The 15,440-nt window shown below is 40.3% G+C and overlaps 4 non-coding genes across 4 annotated transcripts; all 4 read right to left on the bottom strand.

Annotated features, from left to right (window-relative positions):
- Positions 1-4,026: 4,026 nt before the first annotated feature.
- On the bottom strand, positions 4,027-4,108 carry TRNAS-GCU (transfer RNA serine (anticodon GCU)). Its single transcript has one exon. It is a non-coding gene; the product is annotated as a tRNA-Ser (tRNA).
- Positions 4,109-8,762: 4,654 nt separating this feature from the next.
- TRNAL-AAG (transfer RNA leucine (anticodon AAG)) lies at positions 8,763-8,844 on the bottom strand. Its single transcript has one exon. It is a non-coding gene; the product is annotated as a tRNA-Leu (tRNA).
- Positions 8,845-9,349: 505 nt separating this feature from the next.
- Positions 9,350-9,431, bottom strand: TRNAS-GCU (transfer RNA serine (anticodon GCU)). The gene has a single exon. It is a non-coding gene; the product is annotated as a tRNA-Ser (tRNA).
- A 5,243-nt stretch (positions 9,432-14,674) lies between these two features.
- Positions 14,675-14,756, bottom strand: TRNAS-GCU (transfer RNA serine (anticodon GCU)). Its single transcript has one exon. It is a non-coding gene; the product is annotated as a tRNA-Ser (tRNA).
- Positions 14,757-15,440: the final 684 nt, after the last annotated feature.

Below are 15,440 nucleotides of genomic sequence, written 5' to 3'. Positions count from 1 at the left end.
AAATAACCTCATATTAGCATCAGCATGTTGGGCTTCATGCAAAACAATTTAGCAAACACAAATTTGGAAAACATCTAACTATGGCCTCTATCAAAGAGCAGTTGGTACCTAGAAAGAAAAGGCAAACAGACAATTACAATTTTCATCAGATAGTTACCCATCCAACGGATCAGCAAACAGCGTCAGTCTTCGTCCTCAGGACATCAGTCGTTTGCATCATCAGCAAAGAAAGGACAGGGCAAAGTATCAGTATGGCATAGCTAAGGAACAAGAACTTCCCTCATATAGAGGAGAAGTAAGTATCAGGTAAGGAATAAGTAAAGGGTGGTTCAGAGTAACAGGGCGAACAAACGGCAAAGTCTCAAACGAAATGGCTCAGTAGAATGGCAAAGAATGGCTTGGAGTGGAATGTCCAATAAATGCCTGATTTCTCCTCAGGTCATGTGGTTAAATCAAAACTGTCTAATTTACTCCTAATTCCTCAATGGATAATCATTGGTGCATCGCCATCTCTGTCCAATAATCTTCACCAGAGTTTTACACAAACCACAGTTCTCATGTCATTGATTGGCCCATGTTATTGACATTTTCATCGGTTGGAATGTCAGGTAAGAAAAGTTACATTTTACGCTACAGTCAGTAGTTCCATTGTTTTCTCCTACTCCAGGCAGCCTTGCACCTGTTACAAATTACACTGTTGCATTCAGCAAGAATGTCTCCTTGAGTAAGTAGGGTCCCATGAGAAAGAATTTACTACAGCTACACACATCTCTAGCTCCTGGGAAAGTACAGTTTCATGTCCTTCAGGAAAATAGCACATTGCACGTTAGAAAAAGACAGTTTAATATGAGACCAGGCAGCTAGGCACAGACCTTCGCTAAACTAAGGCCTACTGCTTAATGAACAAACTCCTAATACATAACTCCAATTTTGATATGTTAATACAAATTAAAAACATTAGTACATAATTAATTCAGCATTAATAACTTTCATAAGTCTTCGTATACATTGGTAGCCACTCCCCGTGGGCACATTTCAAACGTGTGCATTATTTCTACGTTAACACATTTTTTATGCAGCTTCATTACACAATATATTGTAAGCTTTTCATGTTAATATTAGTTTTAAAAGACACACTCCAGCAATCCCTCCTCTGATGACTCTTGTCATCACACAATTCTTCACTACTAATTTTACATACTAAAATTCCCTCATATCAATCTCTTCCCTTCTTGGTTTCCCCTTTGATCTTGCCCTGAATAATTTTTCCCTTTGTTTTTCTTCCCTCCTCCTATTATTTTTCGCCATCTTCAATTTTATTCTTTTACTAATTTTACACGCCACCCATGATCCAAAGAAGCAATCTATAACAATCAATATCCCCTGTATTATTTTAGACAATATCCCATGCCAAATGTTACTAATCCAATTTCCCACTGAAGCAAATCCTTTCCCAACCTTTTTCCAAACACCTGGTTCTTTCAAATCCTTCAAGTCCGTACTATCCCTAGTCAAGTTAGTAAGCATACTTCTAATCTCATTACTATTATCTGGTATGTAAGCGCAACAATTACACCCATTGAGCAATCTACAAACTCTGCCATTTTTCACTAAAAGAATGTCTAAAGCAAGCCTGTTTTGAAGAGTCATAGCCCCCTCCGCAGCAAGTTCAGTATCCATCAGGAGTATAGCCCCTGAAAAGTTTGTCAGCATGTTATCCTCAATAGTAGACAACTTTTGAATCTTTATGGAGTTCATAATAACTCCCACTGAAGAAATTATCGTCGCAAACATGTCTCCTACTACACCAGCAGCAGTCTCTTTCTTATGTCTAGTACGATGTAATTCAGACAATTTTGGTAACCTTTTCAAATCGTCAAGTTGATATATCTTTGGGAAAACTATCCCCAAATAACATGTCCCATACTATCCCTTTGGAAGACGGTAATAAGCATTAAGTCCACATATATAATAAATTCCGGGGATTGCTGGATCCTGTCCATTTAACATGAACGTCCATTTACTCTGAAACAAAAACACACGCTTACATTCACTCATTCCCACAAACACATTGTCATAGTATGATTTGGTCTTGGATATGCAAAGCTTTCCTACATGTAGTGCGTCTAAAGCTAACTTCCCTTGTTCTCTAATTGCACTATAACCGTCACTACTAGCAAAGGCCCGTTGCTGTAATCCTTTCTCTAGTTTACCCTTCAATGCCCTTCTTCTCTCTTCCGTGTGATCTAAAAAGCTTTTCTCTACAGGTGTAAGCAAACATGTCAAATTATTGTTGTGTGCATAAGATGTACTAATTGTTAATGTCGCCTGAAAGAATCCTTTAACTAACTTTATGCTATAGTACTTAGCTACCCCACTCACATCCTCTATGATAGACACATTAGAAAACACAAGATCATGATTTGAGTAAAAATATTGAATCTCTTCCTGGTTATAGAATCTTGTTAGTAACAGACTACAACGTATCCCATATGTTAATGACAGTCTATGATAGGTAACCCCCTCTTGTACCGAAACAGGAATCTGTGTACACACAAAACAAACTTTTGCATCCATTGTGTCAACATACTCACTCAGCAAGCGATAGAAAACATCAGTGGATAGTTCCCCTTTCGAGTTAGTTCCCTCATGCAAGTATCTTATATCCAGCTCAAACCTCTCCCAGGCTGTTAGTGCAGTGGTAGTCTCAGGAATTGTAGCATTGTTAGTCCCACTTTTATCCATTAGTGTCATACTCACAACCACGACCCTAATGAATATTTATTACATGAACCTTTTTTGCAAAAGTATTTGGTTCAAGTAAACTTAAAGTGTTGGGATTCAAGCCCACGGCTCCAGAGAGACTGGAGCCTAAATCTAGCCAGTTTAGCCTGCTCAGCCACGCTACCTCACATCTACAAGCTCACAACTATAGTAACTTGGCCAAACACTGTGGACACCCGCTGTGGTGACCTGGCTATGCAGGGTAACGCAGCATTCACCGACAGTTGAGCGAGTTACAGGTGAAAAGCAAAGTATAATAACTGTCTGCATATAATATATGTCTTTCCTTATTTATTCTTCTTCCCCATTGTATGTTTGCTCTCTGCTTTAGAAACGCGAGCTGTCATCACTGCAAGGAAACGTATCACACAGCGTTCTACTGTTTACACTCACTGAACTTTCAGCATCACAGTGACCCCTCTCGTCGCCTCTATAGTTAGACTTCAAGACAGCTGGTTTGTTTACCGATACAATTCTTGTCACCTTAGGTTGTGGTTTTTTAAAATAAGAAGGCTCGGACCCACTGTCTGGCTACCCTTATATATATACGTCACCACTTTACATAGTCTCACCTCTCGCTATGTGGATCGTAGGTGCAGAAGGCAGAGAGTGAGACACTGATGCAGACAAAATACGTTTGTGAGTTGAAAAATACTGGCAGCAGTGGGAATCGAACCCATGCCTCCAAAGAGACTGGAGCCTTAAGCCAGCGCCTTAGACCGCTCAGCCACACTACCCTGTGCAAACCTGTTTCTGTAAGCTTTCTGAAGTGAGATGTTCTGTTGTATAGGGGAGTTGGAGAATAAGGGTGTATAGCCTGTGAAGTGATCCTAGGAAAGTCAACGCCAACAGCAGCAGGCACGTGATACATTCAGTAGGTCAGGATTGGCCCCGGGCCATGGGAGGTGTCAGGGAGCACCAGTCCTGAGAGTCCATAGGAAGACAACCCTTACATTGGCGTCCCGCACGCGCTGCTTCTCTTTCTTTAAGGATAAGGAATCAAACTATCTACGTCCCTCAACTTACCAACCCTCCGCCTCAGGAAAGATTTTGTGATTCATGAGCAGAACCCGGCTGGCGCTGTTTACAGTAATGTCTAAGCACAGTACTCAACTGAGCGGTGTTTCCAAACTGAGCTGTTGTACTGCCGGAAATACCATGGGATATGTCATTTAACTTTCACATAAAATAGGGTTAACCCAGCCCTACCACATACTAAAAACTAAAGACGGAACAATAAACCGACGAGGATGGGATTCGAACCCACGCGTGCAGAGCACAATGGATTAGCAGTCCATCGCCTTAACCACTCGGCCACCTCGTCTTCAAAGCACCATGTTTCAGGAGTACAAAATATGGTAGCCAAAATGTGTTCTATTAGGTGATAGTTGTCTAAACATAATAAAGAGCATATATTTACAGATTGTTATGGTAACTTGTTGTCTTCAGCTTTGCTCTATACGACCTTGTTGTCCATCCCTACTTCAGCTTCAATTTATATGTTAAATGTAATGTAATCATGAAAATTACACTTTCCAAACGTGTTCTATCCATATGTGATGTACTATCACACTACCCTCAAATGAGCTAAGATTGCTTTAATTCAGTTGTACGTGGATTTAAAGTGCAATATCATACAAATATTGTACTGGTATGGCGCTTTCGAGTCTCTAGGTGTCAGTTATTGGTGGTGTGCTTACATGTCAACATTAGGCAGCAAATAGTACACAATTAAGGAAAACTGCCTTCCCGTTTAATGTGCATTGTTCTGCAAAATGTTTTAAGTAGGAGAAAGTAAAACTTAGTTTATAAAACCACCTAAACTGGGAGTATTGCCGCTACAGCTATGACACTTCAGTTTAAAAACGTACGTGCATCAACAAGAAATATTTTTGCACTAAATAAATTGCTGTCCGACTACTCACGTAATGAATAAAACTGAGGCAGTCGTAATTACAATACATTGAAGTAATATTTTGGTAGTTTTTGTTGACGATGACTCCGCAGCAAGCGATCAGATTACTTTTTATTAGTGAAGGCTCGTCAGAGCCTTGATAAGTAAACTTACAAGGAGACACGCCTAGGTCGATGAACCTTTTAGACCAGGTTCGGGGACTTCCCAGTACGAGATGTCTTTTGGCATCACAAATCAATAGATCAATATCTCAACAACAATCGCAATAACTAATCAGCATGCTAATCAATAACCTTTAATGAGAGTCAATAAAGTGAACACACCATGATCTTTCAGTCATGAATAACCACACCAATTTAGTTAAGTGTTAGGATATTTATTTCCCTACTGGTTACAATCTAAAGTCATTTCTGTTAATCTCATCAGCAATTCATCTCATTAGTAACTCTTCAGATTTGCAATTAGAAACGCAATTAATCAATGCATAGAGAATATTCACTCAGTATTAATACATAATTATTAAGAAGCAACTTAGCAAAGTCTCAGTAGTGCATGGTTCAACAAAGCAAGAACTCAGTCATTTGTCTATTTGCGTCAGATTTTAGTGAACACCTTAAATAACCTCGTATTAGCATCAGCATGTTGGGCTTCATGCAAATCAATTTAGCAAACACAAATTTGGAAAACATCTAACTATTGCCTCTATCAAAGAGCAGTTGGTACCTAGAAAGAAAAGGCAAACAGACAATTACAATTTTCATCAGATAGTTACCCATCCAACGGATCAGCAAACAGCGTCAGTCTTTATCCTCGGGACATCAGTCGTTTGCATCATCAGCAAAGAAAGGACAGGGCAAAGTATCAGTATGGCATAGCTAAGGAACAAGAAATTCCCTCATATAGAGGAGAAGTAAGTATCAGGTAAGGAATAAGTAAAGGGTGGTTTAGAGTAACAGGGCGAACAAACGGCAAAGTCTCAAACGAAATGGCCTAAATGGCTCAGTAGAATGGCAAAGAATGGCTTGGAGTGGAATGTCCAATAAATGCCTGATTTCTCCTCGGGTCATGTGGTTAAATCAAAACTGTCTAATTTACTCCTAATTCCTCAATGGATAATCATTTGTGCATCGCCATCTCTGTCCAATAATCTTCACCAGAGTTTTACACAAACCACAGTTCTCATGTCGTTGATTGGCCCATGTTATCGACGTTTTCATCGGTTGGAATGTCAGGTAAGAAAAGTTACATTTTACGCTACAGTCAGTAGTTCCATTGTTTTCTCCTACTCCAGGCAGCCTTGCACCTGTTACAAATTACACTGTTGCATTCAGCAAGAATGTCTCCTTGAGCAAGTAGGGTCCCATGAGAAAGAATTTACTACAGCTACACACATCTCTAGCTTCTTGGAAAGTACAGTTTCATGTCCTTCAGGAAAATAGCACATTGCACGTTAGAAAAAGACAGTTTAATATGAGACCAGGCAGCTAGGCACAGACCTTCGCTAAACTAAGGCCTTCTGCTAATTGAACAAACTCCTAATACATAACTCCAATTTTGATATGTTAATACAAATTAAAAACATTAGTACATAATTAATTCAGCATTAATAACTTTCATTAGTCTTCGTATACATTGGTAGCCACTCCAAGTGGGCACATTTCAAACATGTGCATTATTTCTACGTTAACACATTTTTTATGCAGCTTCATTACACAATATATTGTAAGCTTTTCATGTTAATATTAATTTTAAAAGACACACTCCAGCAATCCCTCCTCTGATGACTCTTGTCATCACACAAATCTTCCCTACTAATTTTACATACTAAAATTCCCTCATATCAATCTCTTCCCTTCTTGGTTTCCCCTTTGATCTTCCCCTGAATAATTTTTCCCTTTGTTTTTCTTCCCTCCTCCTATTATTTTTCGCCATCTTCAATGTTATTCTTTTACTAATTTTACATGCCACCCATGATCCAAATAAGCAATCTATAACAATCAATATCCCCTGTATTATTTTAGACAATATCCCATGCCAAATGTTACTAATCCAATTTCCCACTGAAGCAAATCCTTTCCCAACCTTTTTCCAAACACCTGGTTCTTTCAAATTCTTCAAGTCCGTACTATCCCTAGTCAAGTTAGTAAGCATACTTCTAATCTCAATACTATTATCTGGTATGTAAGCGCAACAATTACACCCATTGAGCAATCTACAAACTCTGCCATTTTTCACTAAAAGAATGTCTAAAGCAAGCCTGTTTTGAAGAGTCATAGCCCCCTCCGCAGCAAGTTCAGTATCCATCAGGAGTATAGCCCCTGAAAAGTTTGTCAGCATGTTATCCTCAATAGTAGACAACTTTTGAATCTTTATGGAGTTCATAATAACTCCCACTGAAGAAATTATCTTCCCAAATATGTCTCCTACTACACCAGCAGCAGTCTCTTTCTTATGTCTAGTACGATGTAATTCAGACAATTTTGGTAACCTTTTCAAATCGTCAAGTTGATATATCTTTGGGAAAACTATCCCCAAATAACATGTCCCATACTATCCCTTTGGAAGACGGTAATAAGCATTAAGTCCACATATATAATAAATCCCGGGGATTGCTGGATCCTGTCCATTTAACATGAACGTCCATTTACTCTGAAACAAAAACACACGCTTACATTCACTCATTCCCACAAACACATTGTCATAGTATGATTTGGTCTTGGATATGCAAAGCTTTCCTACATGTAGTGCGTCTAAAGCTAACTTCCCTTGTTCTCTAATTGCACTATAACCGTCACTACTAGCAAAGGCCCGTTGCTGTAATCCTTTCTCTAGTTTACCCTTCAATGCCCTTCTTCTCTCTTCCGTGTGATCTAAAAAGCTTTTCTCTACAGGTGTAAGCAAACATGTCAAATTATTGTTGTGTGCATAAGATGTACTAATTGTTAATGTCGCCTGAAAGAATCCTTTAACTAACTTTATGCTATAGTACTTAGCTACCCCACTCACATCCTCTATGATAGACACATTAGAAAACACAAGATCATGATTTGAGTAAAAATATTGAATCTCTTCCTGGTTATAGAATCTTGTTAGTAACAGACTACAACGTATCCCATATGTTAATGACAGTCTATGATAGGTAACCCCCTCTTGTACCGAAACAGGAATCTGTGTACACACAAAACAATCTTTTGCATCCATTGTGTCAACATACTCACTCAGCAAGCGATAGAAAACATCAGTGGATAGTTCCCCTTTCGAGTTAGTTACCTCATGCAAGTATCTTGTATCCAGCTCAAACCTCTCCCAGGCTGTTAGTGCAGTGGTAGTCTCAGGAATTGTAGCATTGTTAGTCCCACTTTTATCCATTAGTGTCATACTCACAACCACGACCCTAATGAATATTTATTACATGAACCTTTTTTGCAAAAGTATTTGGTTCAAGTAAACTTAAAGTGTTGGGATTCAAGCCCACGGCTCCAGAGAGACTGGAGCCTAAATCTAGCCAGTTTAGCCTGCTCAGCCACGCTACCTCACATCTACAAGCTCACAACTATAGTAACTTGGCCAAACACTGTGGACACCCGCTGTGGTGACCTGGCTATGCAGGGTAACGCAGCATTCACCGACAGTTGAGCGAGTTACAGGTGAAAAGCAAAGTATAATAACTGTCTGCATATAATATATGTCTTTCCTTATTTATTCTTCTTCCCCATTGTATGTTTGCTGTCTGCTTTAGAAACGCGAGCTGTCATCACTGCAAGGAAACGTATCACACAGCGTTCTACTGTTTACACTCACTGAACTTTCAGCATCACAGTGACCCCTCTCGTCGCCTCTATAGTTAGACTTCAAGACAGCTGGTTTGTTTACCGATACAATTCTTGTCACCTTAGGTTGTGGTTTTTTAAAATAAGAAGGCTCGGTCCCACTGTCTGGCTACCCTTATATATATACTTCACCACTTTACATAGTCTCACCTCTCGCTATGTGGATCGTAGGTGCAGAAGGCAGAGAGTGAGACACTGATGCAGACCAAATACGTTTGTGAGTTGAAAAATACTGGCAGCAGTGGGAATTGAACCCACGCCTCAAAAGAGACTGGAGCCTTAATCCAGCGCCTTAGACCGCTCAGCCACACTACCCTGTGCAAACCTGTTCCTGTAAGCTTTCTGAAGTGAGATGTTCTGTTGTATAGGGGAGTTGGAGAATAAGGGTGTATAGCCTGTGAAGTGATCCTAGGAAAGTCAACGCCAACAGCAGCAGGCACGTGATACATTCAGTAGGTCAGGATTGGCCCCGGGCCATCGGAGGTGTCAGGGAGCACCAGTCCTGAGAGTCCATAGGAAGACAACCCTTACATTGGCGTCCCGCACGCGCTGCTTCTCTTTCTTTAAGGATAAGGAATCAAACTATCTACGTCCCTCAACTTACCAACCCTCCGCCTCAGGAAAGATTTTGTGATTCATGAGCAGAACCCGGCTGGCGCTGTTTACAGTAATGTCTAAGCACAGTACTCAACTGAGCGGTGTTTCCAAACTGAGCCGTTGTACTGCCGGAAATACCATAGGATATGTCATTTAACTTTCACATAAAATATGGTTAACCCAGCCCTACCACATACTAAAAACTAAAGACGGAACAATAAACCGACGAGGATGGGATTCGAACCCACGCGTGCAGAGCACAATGGATTAGCAGTCCATCGCCTTAACCACTCGGCCACCTCGTCTTCAAAACACCATGTTTCAGGAGTAAAAAATATTGTAGCCAAAATGTGTTCTATTAGGTGATAGTTGTCTAAACATAATAAAGAGCATATATTTACAGATTGTTATGGTAACTTGTTGTCTTCAGCTTTGCTCTATACGACCTTGTTGTCCATCCCTACTTCAGCTTGAATTTACATGTTAAATGTAATGTAATCATGAAAATTACACTTTCCAAACGTGTTCTATCCATATGTGATGTACTATCACACTACCCTCAAATGAGCTAAGATTGCTTTAATTCAGTTGTACGTGGATTTAAAGTGCAATATCATACAAATATTGTACTGGTATGGCGCTTTCGAGTCTCTAGGTGTCAGTTATTGGTGGTGTGCTTACATGTCAACATTAGGCAGCAAATAGTACACAATTAAGGAAAACTGCCTTCCCGTTTAATGTGCATTGTTCTGCAAAATGTTTTAAGTAGGGGAAAGTAAAACTTAGTTTATAAAACCATCTAAACTGGGAGTATTGCCGCTACAGCTATGACACTTCAGTTTAAAAACGTACGTGCATCAACAAGAAATATTTTTGCGCTTAATAAATTGCTGTCCGACTACTCACGTAATGCATAAAACTGAGGCAGTCGTAATTACAATACATTGAAGTAATATTTTGGTAGTTTTTGTTGACGATGACTCCGCAGCAAGCGATCAGATTACTTTTTATTAGTGAAGGCTCGTCAGAGCCTTGATAAGTAAACTTACAAGGAGACACGCCTAGGTCGATGAACCTTTTAGACCAGGTTCGGGGACTTCCCAGTACGAGATGTCTTTTGGCATCACAAATCAATAGATCAATATCTCAACAACAATCGCAATAACTAATCAGCATGCTAATCAATAACCTTTAATGAGAGTCAATAAAGTGAACACACCATGATCTTTCAGTCATGAATAACCACACCAATTTAGTTAAGTGTTAGGATATTTATTTCCCTACTGGTTACAATCTAAAGTCATTTCTGTTAATCTCATCAGCAATTCATCTCATTAGTAACTCTTCAGATTTGCAATTAGAAACGCAATTAATCAATGCATAGAGAATATTCACTCAGTATTAACACATAATTATTAAGAAGCAACTTAGCAAAGTCTCAGTAGTGCATGGTTCAACAAAGCAAGAACTCAGTCATTTGTCTATTTGCGTCAGATTTTAGTGAACACCTTAAATAACCTTGTATTAGCATCAGCATGTTGGGCTTCATGCAAAACAATTTAGCAAACACAAATTTGGAAAACATCTAACTATGGCCTCTATCAAAGAGCAGTTGGTACCTAGAAAGAAAAGGCAAACAGACAATTACAATTTTCATCAGATAGTTACCCATCCAACGGATCAGCAAACAGCGTCAGTCTTCGTCCTCGGGACATCAGTCGTTTGCATCATCAGCAAAGAAAGGACAGGGCAAAGTATCAGTATGGCATAGCTAAGGAACAAGAACTTCCCTCATATAGAGGAGAAGTAAGTATCAGGTAAGGAATAAGTAAAGGGTGGTTTAGAGTAACAGGGCGATCAAACGGCAAAGTCTCAAACAAAATGGCCTAAATGGCTCAGTAGAATGGCAAAGACTGGCTTGGAATGGAATGTCCAATAAATGCCTGATTTCTCCTCGGGTCATGTGGTTAAATCAAAACTGTCTAATTTACTCCTAATTCCTCAATGGATAATCATTGGTGCATCGCCATCTCTGTCCAATAATCTTCACCAGAGTTTTACACAAACCACAGTTCTCATGTCGTTGATTGGCCGATGTAATTGACGTTTTCATCGGTTGGAATGTCAGGTAAGAAAAGTTACATTTTACGCTACAGTCAGTAGTTCCATTGTTTTCTCCTACTCCAGGCAGCCTTGCACCTGTTACAAATTACACTGTTGCATTCAGCAAGAATGTCTCCTTGAGCAAGTAGGGTCCCATGAGATAGAATTTACTACAGCTACACACATCTCTAGCTTCTGGGAAAGTACAGTTTCATGTCCTTCAGGAAAATAGCACATTGCACGTTAGAAAAAGACAGTTTAATATGAGACCAGGCAGCTAGGCACAGACCTTCGCTAAACTAAGGCCTACTGCTTAATGAACAAACTCCTAATACATAACTCCAATTTTGATATGTTAATACAAATTAAAAACATTAGTACATAATTAATTCAGCATTAATAACTTTCATTAGTCTTCGTATACATTGGTAGCCACTCCCCGTGGGCACATTTCAAACGTGTGCATTATTTCTACGTTAACACATTTTTTATGCAGCTTCATTACACAATATATTGTAAGCTTTTCATGTTAATATTAATTTTAAAAGACACACTCCAGCAATCCCTCCTCTGATGGCTCTTGTCATCACACAAATCTTCCCTACTAATTTTACATACTAAAATTCCCTCATATCAATCTCTTCCCTTCTTGGTTTCCCCTTTGATCTTGCCCTGAATATTTTTTGCCTTTGTTTTTCTTCCTTCCTTCTATTATTTTTCGCCATCTTCAATTTTATTCTTTTACTAATTTTACATGCCACCCATGATCCAAATAAGCAATCTATAACAATCAATATCCCCTGTATTATTTTAGACAATATCCCATGCCAAATGTTACTAATCCAATTTCCCACTGAAGCAAATCCTTTCCCAACCTTTTTCCAAACCCCTGGTTCTTTCAAATCCTTCAAGTCCGTACTATCCCTAGTCAAGTTAGTAAGCATACTTCTAATCTCATTACTATTATCTGGTATGTAAGCGCAACAATTACACCCATTGAGCAATCTACAAACTCTGCCATTTTTCACTAAAAGAATGTCTAAAGCAAACCTGTTTTGAGGAGTCATAGCCCCCTCCGCAGCAAGTTCAGTATCCATCAGGAGTATAACCCCTGAAAAGTTTGTCAGCATGTTATCCTCAATAGTAGACAACTTTTGAATCTTTATGGAGTTCATAATAACTCCCACTGAAGAAATTATCGTCCCAAATATGTCTCCTACTACACCAGCAGCAGTCTCTTTCTTATGTCTAGTACGATGTAATTCAGACAATTTTGGTAACCTTTTCAAATCGTCAAGTTGATATATCTTTGGGAAAACTATCCCCAAATAACATGTCCCATACTATCCCTTTGGAAGACGGTAATAAGCATTAAGTCCACATATATAATAAATCCCGGGGATTGCTGGATCCTGTCCATTTAACATGAACGTCCATTTACTCTGAAACAAAAACACACGCTTACATTCACTCATTCCCACAAACACATTGTCATAGTATGATTTGGTCTTGGATATGCAAAGCTTTCCTACATGTAGTGCGTCTAAAGCTAACTTCCCTTGTTCTCTAATTGCACTATAACCGTCACTACTAGCAAAGGCCCGTTGCTGTAATCCTTTCTCTAGTTTACCCTTCAATGCCCTTCTTCTCTCTTCCGTGTGATCTAAAAAGCTTTTCTCTACAGGTGTAAGCAAACATGTCAAATTATTGTGGTGTGCATAAGATGTACTAATTGTTAATGTCGCCTGAAAGAATCCTTTAACTAACTTTATGCTATAGTACTTAGCTACCCCACTCACAATCTCTATGATAGGCACATTAGAAAACACAAGATCATGATTTGAGTAAAAATATTGAATCTCTTCCTGGTTATAGAATCTTGTTAGTAACAGACTACAACGTATACCATATGTTAATGACAGTCTATGATAGGTAACCCCCTCTTGTACCGAAACAGGAATCTGTGTACACACAAAACAATCTTTTGCATCCATTGTGTCAACATACTCACTCAGCAAGCGAAAGAAAACATTATTGGATAGTTCCACTTTCGAGTTAGTTCCCTCATGCAAGTATCTTGTATCCAGCTCAAACCTCTCCCAGGCTGTTAGTGCAGTGGTAGTCTCAGGAATTGTAGCATTGTTAGTCCCACTTTTATCCATTAGTGTCATACTCACAACCACGACCCTAATGAATATTTATTACATGAACCTTTTTTGCAAAAGTATTTGGTTCAAGTAAACTTAAAGTGTTGGGATTCAAGCCCACGGCTCCAGAGAGACTGGAGCCTAAATCTAGCCAGTTTAGCCTGCTCAGCCACGCTACCTCACATCTACAAGCTCACAACTATAGTAACTTGGTCAAACACTGTGGACACACGCTGTGGTGACCTGGCTATGCAGGGTAACGCAGCATTCACCGACAGTTGAGCGAGTTACAGGTGAAAAGCAAAGTATAATAACTGTCTGCATATAATATATGTCTTTCCTTATTTATTCCTCTTCACCATTGTATGTTTGCTCTCTGCGTTAGAAACGTGAGCTGTCATCACTGCAAGGAAACGTATGACACAGCGTTCTACTGTTTACACTCACTGAACTTTCAGCATAAAAGTGACCCCTCTCGTCGCCTCTATAGTTAGACTTCAAGACAGCTGGTTTGTTTACCGATACAATTCTTGTCACCTTAGGTTGTGGTTTTTTAAAATAAGAAGGCTCGGTCCCACTGTCTGGCTACCCTTATATATATATACGTCACCACTTTACATAGTCTCACCTCTCGCTATGTGGATCGTAGGTGCAGAAGGCAGAGAGTGAGACACTGATGCAGACAAAATACGTTTGTGAGTTGAAAAATACTGGCAGCGGTGGGATTCAAACCCACACCTCCAAAGAGACTGGAGCCTTAATCCAGTACCTTAGACTGCTCAGCCACACTACCCTGAGCAAACAGCTTTCTGTAAGCTTTCTGAAGTGAGATGTTCTGTTGTATAGTGGAGTTGAAGAATAAGGGTGTATAGCCTGTGAAGTGATCCTAGGAAAGTCAACGCCAACAGCAGCAGACACGTGATACATTCAGTAGGTCAGGATTGGCCCCGGGCAATGGGAGGTGTCAGGGAGCGCCAGTCCTGAGAGTCCGTAGGAAGACAACCCTTACATTGGCGTCCCGCACTCGCTGCTTCTCTTTCTTTAAGGATAAGGAATCAAACTATCTACGTCCCTCAATTTACCAACCCTCCGCCTCAGGAAAGATTTTGTGATTCATGAGCAGAACCCGGCTGGCGCTGTTTACAGTAATGCCTAAGCACAGTACTCAACTGAGCGGTGTTTCCAAACTGAGCCGTTGTACTGCTGGAAATACCATGGGATATGTCATTTAACTTTCACATAAAATAGGGTTAACCCAGCCCTACCACATACTAAAAACTAAAGACGGAACAATAAACCGACGAGGATGGGATTCGAACCCACGCGTGCAGAGCACAATGGATTAGCAGTCCATCGCCTTAACCACTCGGCCACCTCGTCTTCAAAATACCATGTTTCAGGAGTACAAAGGCCCATATTTATACTTTTTGACGCTAAACTGCGCTAACGCAGTTTAGCGTCAAATAATTTTGCGCCGTCTAACGCCATTCTGTAGCGCCATGCGGGCGCCGTATTTATGGAATGGCGATAGCCGGCGCAAGCAGACCGGCGCTGCCTGGTGTGCGTGGAAAAAAACCACGTAGACCAGGCAGCGCCGGCGTTGGGCAAAAATGACGTTAGGGCGTCTTAAAATGGGGCAAGTCAGGTTGAGGCAAAAAAATCGTCTTAACCCGACTTGCGCCATTTTTTAACGACGCCCATCCCCCATCAACATGACTCCTATCATTGTAAAGATAGGAGTCAAGCCCCCTTGCCCAATGGCCATGCCCAGGGGACTTCTGTCCCCTGGGCATGGTCATTGGGCATAGTGGCATGTAGGGGGGCACAAATCAGGCCCCCCTATGCCAAAACAAATTATTAAAAAAAAATAAAAAATACTTACCTGAACTTACCTGAATGTCCCTGGGGTGGGTCCCTCCAGCCTTGGGTGTCCTCCTGGGGTGGGCAAGGGTGGCAGGGGGGGTCCCTGGGGGCATTAGAGGGCACTCTGGGCTCATTTTGAGCCCACTTGTCCCTTAACGCCATGCCTGACCCAGGCGTTAAAAAGCGGCGAAAATGCGCCGT

This window comes from Pleurodeles waltl, chromosome 12 (assembly GCF_031143425.1).
Source record: "Pleurodeles waltl isolate 20211129_DDA chromosome 12, aPleWal1.hap1.20221129, whole genome shotgun sequence".
Lineage (NCBI taxonomy): Eukaryota > Metazoa > Chordata > Amphibia > Caudata > Salamandridae > Pleurodeles > Pleurodeles waltl.
Note: the sequence above shows the minus strand (reverse complement) of the source record. Positions and strands in the feature narration are given on the sequence as shown.